General features: G+C 43.1%; 1 pseudogene; it reads right to left on the bottom strand.

Annotated features, from left to right (window-relative positions):
• Positions 1-9,351: 9,351 nt before the first annotated feature.
• On the bottom strand, positions 9,352-11,190 carry LOC139824613 (uncharacterized; annotated as a pseudogene).
• Positions 11,191-12,351: the final 1,161 nt, after the last annotated feature.

Below are 12,351 nucleotides of genomic sequence, written 5' to 3'. Positions count from 1 at the left end.
TCAATTCAGCGTCTCTTCGTTTAATTCGCCGTCGCCTGGTAGTCGATAGAATTCTTGAAACAGTGAGACGGCTTGATGTAACTCCTGCGTAGTGTTGTAGGACGATGAAAATCGCTGTGCACCGCTGTTATCCAGATACCCATATTTTTGCAGATAACTGATCGCAATCTCATTTTCACTCGATTTACAATTTACCGCGACGACGATAATAATCGCGCACGTAATTACGCGCGCGAGCGACATCGTCGAGAGATAACGATACGTTTCCCACCTCGACCCCTTGACCCTCGAGAAGCGATAAGCGTCACCGCCCGATCGAAGCGCGAGTGACCGACGTAACGAGCGATGCGTTCCTTTTTTTTTTCAGCGATCGCGACGCGGGTGGGAGGGGGGGACGGGGGCGCGAGAGAGACTGCGAGCGAGAACGCGCGAGGGAAAGAGAACGCGAACGGGGATGAGATAACGGGGGCCGGGAGCGAGAGCTTCGAACGGGGGAAATAACGCGAGCGTACCGTTCTCGCGGGCACTGTATAAGCGCGAATCGCGAGAGAACGCTAATCCTCGCGCAATTAGATTGTCAGTTTGAAGTGTGTGACGATTAAATATAAAAAAAAATGTCGGAGAAGGATCGCGACCTCATCAAATTCGCCACGGGCCTCGACTCGTCGGACGCGTATCGCGAGTGGGAACGACGGTGCGAAGAGCGTCTCGCGTCTCTGCGAGAGAGATACCGAGAAAAAACCCGCCCGACCCACACCGGAACGTTGAACTGTTACGTCCACCTTCTCGTACGCTCGAAAAATTTGAAACCTTCTTTAGATTATAGGAAGACTTTAATCAGACTTTACTCATAAGAGCAAACTTACCGACAGTAAGATTACCACCGAATAAGTTACCACACTTCCTAGTATGACTTACCGACAGTAGGATTACCACCGAATAAGTTACCGCACTTCCTAGTACGACTTACCGACAGTAGGATTACCACCGAACAAGTTACCACATTCACTAGTACGACTTACCGACAGTAGGATTATCACCGAATAAGTTACCACACTTCCTAGTACGACTTACCGACAGTAGGATTATCACCGAATAAGTTACCACACTTCCTAGTACGACTTACCGACAGTAAAATTACCACCGAATAAGTTACCACACCAGCGATAAGTCACGACCTGCGCGATGGGCCTAACCTATCCACTAGCATATAAGTATAGAAAATAAGTTACGATATACGCAATAGGCTTGGCCTATTCCAATAATGAATAAGTCGCAATGCCCACAAGGGGGCCATAGGAATTTCCCCGCAACACTTCCTTCAGGTAACGCAAACCCAAACCCTCCTAGACCCTTCCTGAAAACTCAGGACATGACCATATAAGGAGAGAAATCGAAAACGGAGTCGATGACGCAACTCAACCCTTCCACTCAGGCAAACAAAAGGAAGAAAACTCAGAACATGACCATATAAGGAGAGAAATCGAAAGCGAAGCCGATGACGCAACTCAACCCTTCCACTCAGGCAACCCTTCCACTCGACCACCCCCGCCATCGGGAAAACAGGAATATAAGGACGAACATCCCAAGGGACGCTCTCAGTTCCCCGGAGTCCTACCTCGATCACGGACTCTCCAGTTAAGTAACCACTGAATCCTTCTCGAGTCTCTCTGAATCCAGAACCTTCCTATTTCCACATCGAGAATCTTCCTATCTCTACGTGCGTTACCAAACCCAGAGCTTTCAGCTCTCTCACTACATATAGAATTACGCGTCATATAGAAACACGCCATACGTTCGTCCCACTCGACAATTATATAAATATACATACATTCCCGATTGTAATCTTGTTACTTTTGTAATCATATGTTAGCTCATAGATGTCCTATGTAGAATTATCGTAATATACAATCATTTTTATTCAATATCTTACTCTACAAATTCTTACACCTCTTAGCACATCCTCCACTGATCCCACTTACACTACATCCACACACGAGCCCAGTGCCGTACGAGCGGCACGTCTCCGCCTGTGGGTATTCTAGTAATTGCAATAAGGCATCCGAATCACCGGTCCTCCCCTTGTGCCACATCTGCGTACGAGGCAGTGCCGTACGAGCGGCACGCTACCGTCCGTGGGTGTCTGGAGAGGGGCAGTGCTGTACAAGCAGCACGCTTTCTCGCCACGAGCAAGGAGAGTCAACCGAAGCGAATTTGTCTTTTAACCTCAATCAGTAGTTAACAAATGCCCAAGACGCGACGAAGCGGACTCAAGGTACGCACCCGCAGGCTCAACCGCCTTTTGATCGGGACCCCTCCGAATCCATTGTTAGGAGTCCTTTCCGATTACGCGCCCGATCCTGAATACGAAAAGTACTTCGTCGCGAGTTCCGCGTGCAAGGCGGACGCAAGACCAAAACTCGAAAACGTAACTTCAGTGCGCAAAATTAACATTAAAAGTATACAATACATCTACGTTCCACTGGACAAGGCCGAGTCTCGAGCAGATTACCAAGCATTCCGGAAGGCCCAGAACTATCGGCTAACCCCGATCACCTTCACACCGGGGGGAGATTCCGACAATCCACCACCAGTTCCATCTTGGGAATTCATCGCTTCAATCAAAAAGGACGACCCCCGCCGGGTCCGCCTGATCCAGCGCCGCGCCGAGATTCTACACCTGTGGTTCGACGCCTCACCACCAGAACACTGGGGCACCGCGGATCACCCATTGGAACTCGACTAAAGGTAAGTGACGACGCCCCTAGGCGCTAAGCGAACGGCATGAGCGAGCCGCGCACGCGACGTCCCGCGCGCCGACTAACCCCATTGGCCTCTAGAATTGCGCGGCGGAATTGGTTATCGCGCGCCGTGTGTGTCTTTACTATCTGCCATCAAAATCGTGATAGCAAACACTACCTCTGTGAAGAGTGTTTCCGAGACCTAACGGGCACGCAACGCCGCCAGTACGACTGCTTAGTCCGCCATTATATGCATATCGGTTACCGATACAAAGTCGAAGAGTGCGATTCGTGCGACGTCGTGATCGGAGAAATCCAGAGCCCCTCCGCGTGTACCACGTGCTGTGAAATATTTTCTAACGTAAAACGTTCGGTGGAACACGAGGGAAGAGACCAATATTTAGAACGCGAACCTACGATAATTGCCATCTCCCAAACTAGAGTTTAGCGCTCCATTGTTCATGTGTCCCGGACATCCAGTAAATCGGCAACCTCCGGAGGTAGTTTCACCCTCTAGCCCTATCAGAGCATGGCTAATGACGGGAATCTGTGTCTGGTCGTTGTTTTTCCAAAATAAAACTACGGGGGTCATTATTTGTGAGGATTGCCAGCTCGGCCAATACCTGCCCTTCCGGCAAGATTTCCAAGGCGTTCTCAAGCACTTCGTGCAATACGGGCCGCGAATAGAGTTCCCCACGTGTAGCGAGTGCAGTAAGGTTCTAGCCGACTGTCGGCCCGCTTTCGAATGTTACGCATGCACTAGAGTAGAAGAACCGTTTGAACGATATCTGACGAATCCTCTGAATCAACGGTACGGTGATGAACTACCGAATCTAAATCTCCCAGTGAGGGTGCGGATCGGGCAAACGATTTGGTGACGAGCGTCTGGATAGCGAATTACCTCGGTCGCAGGTATCCCCGGATAGAGCCCCTTGGCTCGATAACCCGAAAAGCGACTAGTCCCGTATAAGCGATCCGAGTACCGCCCCCTTCGCGGCCGCGATCTATCGGGACGTAACAGAACTCTCTTATCGTTCGAGTGGCGCGATTGGTAGTGGCTTCGGGGATACATAGAGCTTAATACGGGATTCAGAGCTCGCGCCAGCAACGATTTCGAGAAAGAAATGTACAAATTAATGAACAATGCGGTATTCGGCAAGACCATGGAAAACGTACAAGATCACGTAGACGTGCGTCTCGTGACGCGTTGGGATGGGAGATACGGGGCGGAGACGATAATCGCGAAACCGAATTTTCACAGTCGAACCGTCTTCGCGGAGAATCTGATCGCCGTCGAGTTGCGCAGGCTCGAGGTGAGGTTGAACAAACCCATCTACGTCGGTATGTGCATTCTCGAAATATCCAAGACGCGCGTCTACGATTTTCATTACAATTACATGGTGCCGCTGCATCGCGAAAGGTGTAAGATAATGTACACGGACACCGACAGTCTCATATATTTTCTCGAGTGCGACGTCGCGTACGAGGATATGAAACGCGACATCGCGAGATTCGACACAAGCGGCTATCCCAAGGACAACAAGTATCGCATGCCGCGCGTCAACAAGAAGATACCCGGTTTGATGAAGGACGAGAACGACGGCGCGGTGATGACGGAATTCGTTGGACTGAGGTCGAAAATGTACGCCTTGAGGGTCGAGGAAAAGAGCGACACGAAGAAAATAAAGGGCATCAAGAGAAACGTGGTCGCGAGAACGATAACGTTCGACGATTGCGTGTTTTGTCTGAACGACGCGATAGGGCAGTTTAGGCGTCAGTCGTGTATTCGTTCGACTGCACACGAGGTACACACCGTGTCCGAGTTGAAACTCGCTCTCAGCCCGTACGACAAGCGATACGTCGTTCCCGACTCGTACGACACTTTACCGTGGGGGCTTTACAAGATACAGCCGTGAAAAGGACCTTTTTTGTTATTAAGATTATATTTTTTTTAAACAATAAAGAATATAGAACAGTCAACAGCCCTTTTTTTTCCTCTGAGTAAACTGACGATACAATTGCGCGAGGATTCGCTTTGGCTCGCGCTTATCGCTTGGCGGATGTCAATAGAGCAGCATATAACTCTGGAAATAGCTTTGAGAGATAACCGCGATTGACCTAGAAGGGGAATTCGGAATGGCCCGCCCTCTCGCGCCGCGCGAGAGTGGTGGCGCCCCTCGCTTCCCTCCACTATCCTGAGTTAGAAAAGCAGCGGCGGGGCGGCCCCCGTCTGCCGACGCCATCCCCTCGCCCACCGCTTACGGTGGCCCCCACGCGTTCCGCTTCCTGCCCCCGACCCACCGTCACGTAAGCCTGATTCTAAATCCCCTATAGTATGCCTACTGAGTTTCTATATGTGATAGTTCTATGAGCAGGCAGATTAAATGTTTAAGAAGAGGTGGGATGTCGTTCAGATCTCCTGAACGATGGATCAGGCAGGGTAAAGAGCTCACGTAAATATAATGGAGAACGCATGCGAATGATTCTATACATCAGGCAGCCGAGAAAATAAAGTCTTTTGTTCTCAACCCGGAGCCAGCCTAGTCTACGCATATACGGAGTAATATGTACGTCACGCCTAAGATTAAAAATGAGCCGTATACTGCAATTAACCAGCCTCTGAAGTTTAGTGTTTAGCTTGCTGGTTAGACTATGATATACCAAACAGCAGTGTCAATATGAGGCAAGATCAAGGTGACAACAAGCTTTACTCTTAATGCGGTAGAAAGACTGTTTTTGTTGAACTTGATTTTATGTAACGCATCATGAGCTTTACGTGAGACAAGCGAAATATGCTTCTTCCACGAAAGATTAGATGTAAAGATTATCCCCAAATTCCTCACCTCAGTCACAAAAGGCAGGGGCACATTATCTACAATGACAGGCGGTAGAATACCGAGGTTGATGTTGCTAACATGTGCCTGACTCCCAAATACCATGACTCTTGATTTAGACAAATTAAGTTTGAGACCATTTGAGCGAGCGTAATCGAAGATAGCATCAGCATCTTTGGTAATTAGCTCAATACCTTGAAGAATGTAAGCTGGTAGACACCTGTAATAAATCTGAATCGTCAGCAAATATCATATGATCCGAATAGCGCAAAACACAACCTATGTCATTCACGTAGAGGGAGAACAGAGGAGGACCCAACACGGAACCCTGAGGTACGCCACCCAACGTAAACAGCCAACTGGAAAGTTTACCGGTCTCATCCACCACTTTTTTTTTAACGTGGGGAAATCTTCAACTACCGGGTTCCCGGGCCGAAGCTTGGTATATGGCTCGGTAGCCCCTCCATGGTGTTGTGGAGGGGAAAACCCCCCTGCCTCCAAGAAAGACAAGGGGGAGTGCCGGATTTTTACCGGCTAAAACCCCACGGGTGTCCAACCGTGCGTCTATTGAGGGACGCCCGGGAACTGTTGATCATTACTTCCGGGCGCCCCCCAACGCCAAGTCCTGACTGGACCTACTTCTCTATAAGCCTTTAGGCTCATAGGCTCGAGAGCCTCTTTATATCTATTTGTGTGGCGGGATATGGACACCACCCACCCCGCCACCCCTCCCGGTGCTTTTGGAAGGTTCGGTTCGATGTCCCGCAGTCCCTGACGAGGCACCGAACAACTCGGCCTCCGAAAACTTCCCCCGTTCGGAGAGGAGTCCCGAAGGTGCAACTTCTGCCCGTTCGGAACATTGCTCGCCCCGCATTGTCCCCCATCGTTTGGTGGTGGTGAAAGGAGGGGGAGAGGTTCACTGGCGCACAGTACAATTGCGCACGTTGCAATTGCACACAGTACTATTGGACACATAAAGTCGCGCACCGTACAATCGCGCACAGTTCGTTTGGACACATTTCATTGGCGCACAGTACAATTGGACACCGTTGCTTTTGGACACAACACATATTATTAACTTATTTAAATAAATAAACGTATGTTGCATTAGACACGGTTTTTGCGCACCGTACAATCGCGCACCGTACAATCGCGCACCGTACAATTGCGCACCGTACAATCGCGCACCGTTCAATCGTGCACCGTATGTACAATCGCGCACCGTACAATCGCGCACCGTATGTACAATTGCGCACCGTACAATCGCGCACCGTACAATCGCGCACCGTTCAATCGCGCACCGTACAATCGCGCACCGTTCAATCGCGCACCGTACAATCGCGCACTTTATGTTGTAAAGCGAGTTCCACGCTTTCAACCACGGGGGGGTGCGAGGGGGGGGCGAAGGCCCCCTTTGCACCGCCTCGTCTGTGTGTGTGTGTGTGTGTGTGTGTGTGTGTGTGTCCACGCGAAACGAGGTGCCACATGGGTTCATGACGCGCTTTTCACACACACACACACACACACACACACACACACACACACACACACACACACACACACACACACACACAGACGAGGCGGTGCAAGGGGGGGCCGAAGGCCCCCCCCTCGCACCACCTCCCGTGGTTGAAAGCGTGGAACTCGCTTTACAACATAAAGTGCGCGATTGTACGGTGCGCAATTGTACGGTGCGCAATTGTACATACAGTGCGCGATTGAACGGTGCGCGATTGTACGGTGCGCAATTGTACATACGGTGCGCGATTAAACGGTGCGCGATTGAACGGTGCGCGATTGTACGGTGCGCGATTGTACATACGGTGCGCGATTGTACGGTGCGCAATTGTACGGTGCGCGATTGTACGGTGCGCAAAAACCGTGTCCAATGCAACATACGTTTATTTATTTAAATAAGTTAATAATATGTGTTGTGTCCAAAAGCAACGGTGTCCAATTGTACTGTGCGCCAATGAAATGTGTCCAAACAAACTGTGCGCGATTGTACGGTGCGTGACTTTATGTGTCCAATAATACTGTATGCAATTGCAACGTGCGCAATTGTACTGTGCGCCAGTGAAGGCTTCTTGAAAATAAGACGTTTTAATGCTAAACAATGCTAAGATTACAACTAATCACAAGAAAATTCGTGATTTCAAAAACTTTCTTAATTGTTTGTAGATGAGCGTAAAAAATTCTTAAACATTTTTAACAACTTCGCCAAACTACAACTAACTACGACAAAAAATCCGCGGAAACTACAATTAAATTAGAGATGCAATTAATTTAATGCCAAACTACGCTAAAATTACAACTATTCACGAGAAAATGCGCGGTTTTGGACAGTTTTTTTATTTGTTGTAGATAACCATAGAAATCATTAATTATGCGTAGAAACTTGTTGCGCATAATTTCTACGTCTTTCTCCGTCTAATTACAACTTAAGATGACATTTTATGGGCAGTAGAGCAGCAGCAGCAGATCGTACTGATAGGCTACAAAATAGAGAAGTTCTCGAGTTTTTAGAAATTCTCTGTCTTGTAGCCAATCGGTACGATCTGCTGCTGCTGCTCTACTGCCCATAAAATGTCATCTTGAGTTGTAATTAGACGGAGAAAGACGTAGAAATTGACCCATGAAATGTCACTTTTATACATATAAATATACATAATAATTTTAATAAACTTTATTTAGTATACATAAAAACTACTTAATAATTTTAATAAACTTTATTCAGTATACATACATACATGTTAAGATCACTTGCTTATGCAAGATTTACAAATACACAGGTCAATTTACCGAAACGTCCTCGTAGAACAAAGACGCCAAACTCTCTGATGTAACGTAACATATTAATGGATTAACGCAAACGTGCATCGTTGGTATAAAAAAACAATTTATTAGGAAATAAACTCTTGAATGCAAAATCTGTCTCTTATGCGCAGCGCTCGATACTATGAGATCTTAATAGGCTTTATCAAATATATAATCAAAATTTTCATAATCCAACTTTTTTGCAAAATATTCTAAGACTAAGAAATTTATAATTAAGGGACATAAATTTTTGAGGTGATGTGTTTCCTACAAATACGGGGATCCAAGATTTCAAAATCCAAAGTTTCTAAGAGCAGAAAATGTCTCTCCCGAGACATCCGAGCTTAAGAACTAATGAATTTAAAAACACGAAAATTCTTTAGATGCTTTTACATGGGTTTTACGAATAAGATCGTAAAAATATTGTGTGAACACTTACAATTTTGTAGGTTTACATTAATCATTAAACAAACATATTTAGTATTATGTATCTATATACATGAAATGTTATACAAGAAGTGTTAACTGTAGTTTATATAAAAGTAGTTCATATAAAAAAAACAACGTACATATTAAACTAAATCACAAAATACTTTGATTAAATTGCACGTTTTACGAACACACTTAGCGCCAATGAAAGGAATAGGGAACAGTTCAATATTAATGTATGAAATTCATATGTAATTTATTAACACAGAATAGACGAACAGGGGGCGCTAAGAAACAGTGATGAAATTTTATTCTATTTCTGTTCCATATGCACAATGAATATGTTAATATTAAACATATTCATTGTGCATATGGCATACAGAAATAGAATAAAATTCCATCACTGTTCCTTAGCACTATTTCTCTGTTTGTCTATTCTGTATTAATAAATTACATATGAATTTCATACATTAATATTGAACTGTCCTCTATTCCTTTCATTGTGCGCAACCTTTTAAAGTACGCTTTGGCTTTAAATAAAAGGAAAACAAATAAATTATTGCTGACTTATATATAAACTTTACATTATTAAGCACACCTCTCACTTACAGCTTCCGAACTCTCAGAGCAGGAATCCTCACTATCTGACTTGTCGTCTCCAGGAACTTCCAAATTATGTAAATGTTCAGTTGTAGGGGTTTTTTTTGTGTCACAGGATTGGGCGTTTTTATAGCCTTGTAATTCATTTTCTTCCTGGCTGCTGAAATTGCCCCGTTGAAGTATTTGTTCAGTTTGGTTCTATTCATTTGCTCCTCAATAAAAGTCTGCGGCATATGTCTCTTATCTTTCATCCAATGGCAAAACAATGATGAAACTGCACTTTTTTTAGTAGGAGTTAATGTCGGTTCCTGGTTCCTTAACATTACGTTGTTCACGCACAGAACGTTCAGCCAGCTTGTCAGGTCCCCAAACAGCATAACATGCACTTTTTATGAATGAGCTGAACTCTTTTTCACGCATAAGTTCCTCGTAAATCATTGTAAGTATCCAAACATCATTTTCTATATGGGTTGTTCGTTCTTTTGACGCATTAATTTTATTCTCATATTGAGGTGCATTATCACCAATATCATCTGCAATTATTAGAAACATTAAAACGTATTATAAATGTAGAATTTAATAATATAAAAATAAAATAATTAAGGACTCAATAATAATAAAAACATAAAAAAAAATTGGCAATAAGAGAGTCGGCGCGATTATTAGTGCGTAATGTCAAAAGACACAGATATATTTTTATATTACAAGTTTCCGGACGTTTCGGCTTTTTTTCGAGCAATCCTCAGCAGAAAACTATAAGAACTAAATGATTGCTATCAGATAGTCCGGAAAATGGAAGGTGGTCAACAATATAAAATAAAAATACATTAAAGATTAAAGTGTCCATGACTGTTGTCACGATAGATCGCACGACACTCAATATAGCAATCATTTAATTTTCATGGTTTTCCGACCTCCTAATCCGAAAGCTCATGGTTATGATGGAGAATGGTTTATTGTACTGCTGAGGATGGCTCGAAGAAGAGCCAAAACGTCCGGAAACTTGTAATATAAAAATATATCTGTGTCTTTTGACATTACGCACTAATAACCGCATCGACTCTCTTATTGCCAATTTTTCTTTTATGTTCTTAATAGTATAAAATAAATTCTTACCATGAATCGTACGGTTGCTGATCGTTTCTAGGATAGTAACGATATCTTTTCCGGTTTTTTCGGTAAGGTTGTAATTTCCAGATTTTTTTAAAGTATCATATTGTTCTTCCCAATGCCTTGCTCTGTTTTCAGCATGTTTCAGTTTCTGTAAACATTTATCTAATTCTCTTTGTTTTTCTTTTAGTAAATCATTACTTGAACACTTGTCTTCTTCATCATTAGAAGCATTGGATGCTTCACTCCCAACATCAGCACTGGAATGTAACGACCGCTGCTTAGATGCATTTACATAAGCAGCAATAATAGAAGTATTAGTCTCCTTTGTAGATTTTTTACAAAGCTCTTGATCAATCTAAAAATAATTTATTAAAATATTACATGAATTCTGAATAACACACGCAGCAAATATAAGAAAGTGTTTCAAACTAAAGTTGCACGATTCTGAATCAATTCTTTTCCGAACAAATTTGGAGAAAAAGGGTTGTTCGTGTTGCTTGCATCCCAGTGAAAACAACCTAGTCAAAATGATGTCAAAGTGACATCATTTCACTTGGTTACCTAATGCATTAACCAAATTAAGGATTGTATACGTCATAATGTTTCTGTACCAGTCGCAATGAAACCTTGAGAATCAGATTCAAATGACGAAACATTTCAGTCTTAATTATTCCTGTCATGACAATTCTGTCATGATGAATCTGTGTCGGGAAACATCGAATCCCAAAAACCTTTAAAAAGATTATATTTATTATATATAACATAAAAAGTGATAATAAAATAAAACATTACCTTCTGGAGTATTTAGTCGCTCATATTTCCGTCGATGTCGTGAGCATTTATTTTTACGTTTTTGTAATTCTTCTTCTGACAACGACAAAGTCTTATAGTACTAAAAATCAAATATCATGAATTACTTTTTTATGAGCAAAATATTTATATATTTATTTATTTATATTTATATTTATATTTACTTATTTATATTTAGATTTATTTATTTTAACATTTATTTTTTAATTTATATTTATATTAATTTATATCAGGGTTGAGTAAATAAATATATTTTTTAACTAAATTAAGTTAAAATTAATGGCTTATAAATTTAAGGTAGCTGTCTCGCTACGTGCTAGTCATGTGACTGTTTGTAGGTTTTCACGTTCAGAAATATATTTCAGGCAATTTTTGCTAAGGGAAAAATAATTTCATGAATTATGGTGTAAAATTTCATATGTGACAAAGTATGTTACTTTTTCCAAATTATGTGATTTTTCTCATTTGACTCCGTTTTGATCAGCTGATCATGCGAGTCGTCGAGAAAGGTTACAAGTGAGGTTACATCTCCTTTTCGATTAAATTTTTACAATTACTCGACAATTACTGAGAAAGGGTTTCAAAACGCATGACAAAGGTGTCAATCACTATCCAATTCGGCTAAGAAAGACGAGCCCCATAACCTGCAACGACAGTGATTAGCCAGCGGCGTTGCCAAGTCTTCCCAACCTCACCTCGACCAAAAAATGTCTGCTCGATTACCGCATTTTCACTAAAATAAACTAAAAAATTAGCAGCGAAATCTCCGGTAACCTATATATTTTATGGTTGCATCGGATTCTTCGAAATCTAATGTACAAAAAGCAATGTTTTTTTCTCACTTCATCTAATCGAAAAATACGAAAATATGTGATTGAAACCGTGATAAAGCCTTCTTTTCTGTATGAAGTAATGCAAAATTTGTGATTTTCGAGATCGATTTTCTAGAGTAAATAGTCGGTAAGGAGCCACAGAAAAAATCGACTGCAAAGCTGATCATATAATTT

This window comes from Temnothorax longispinosus, unplaced genomic scaffold, assembly GCF_030848805.1.
Source record: "Temnothorax longispinosus isolate EJ_2023e unplaced genomic scaffold, Tlon_JGU_v1 HiC_scaffold_47, whole genome shotgun sequence".
NCBI classification, from domain to species: Eukaryota; Metazoa; Arthropoda; class Insecta; order Hymenoptera; family Formicidae; genus Temnothorax; species Temnothorax longispinosus.
The sequence above is the reverse complement of the archived record's forward strand: the minus strand, read 5'-3'. Positions and strand labels throughout refer to the sequence as shown.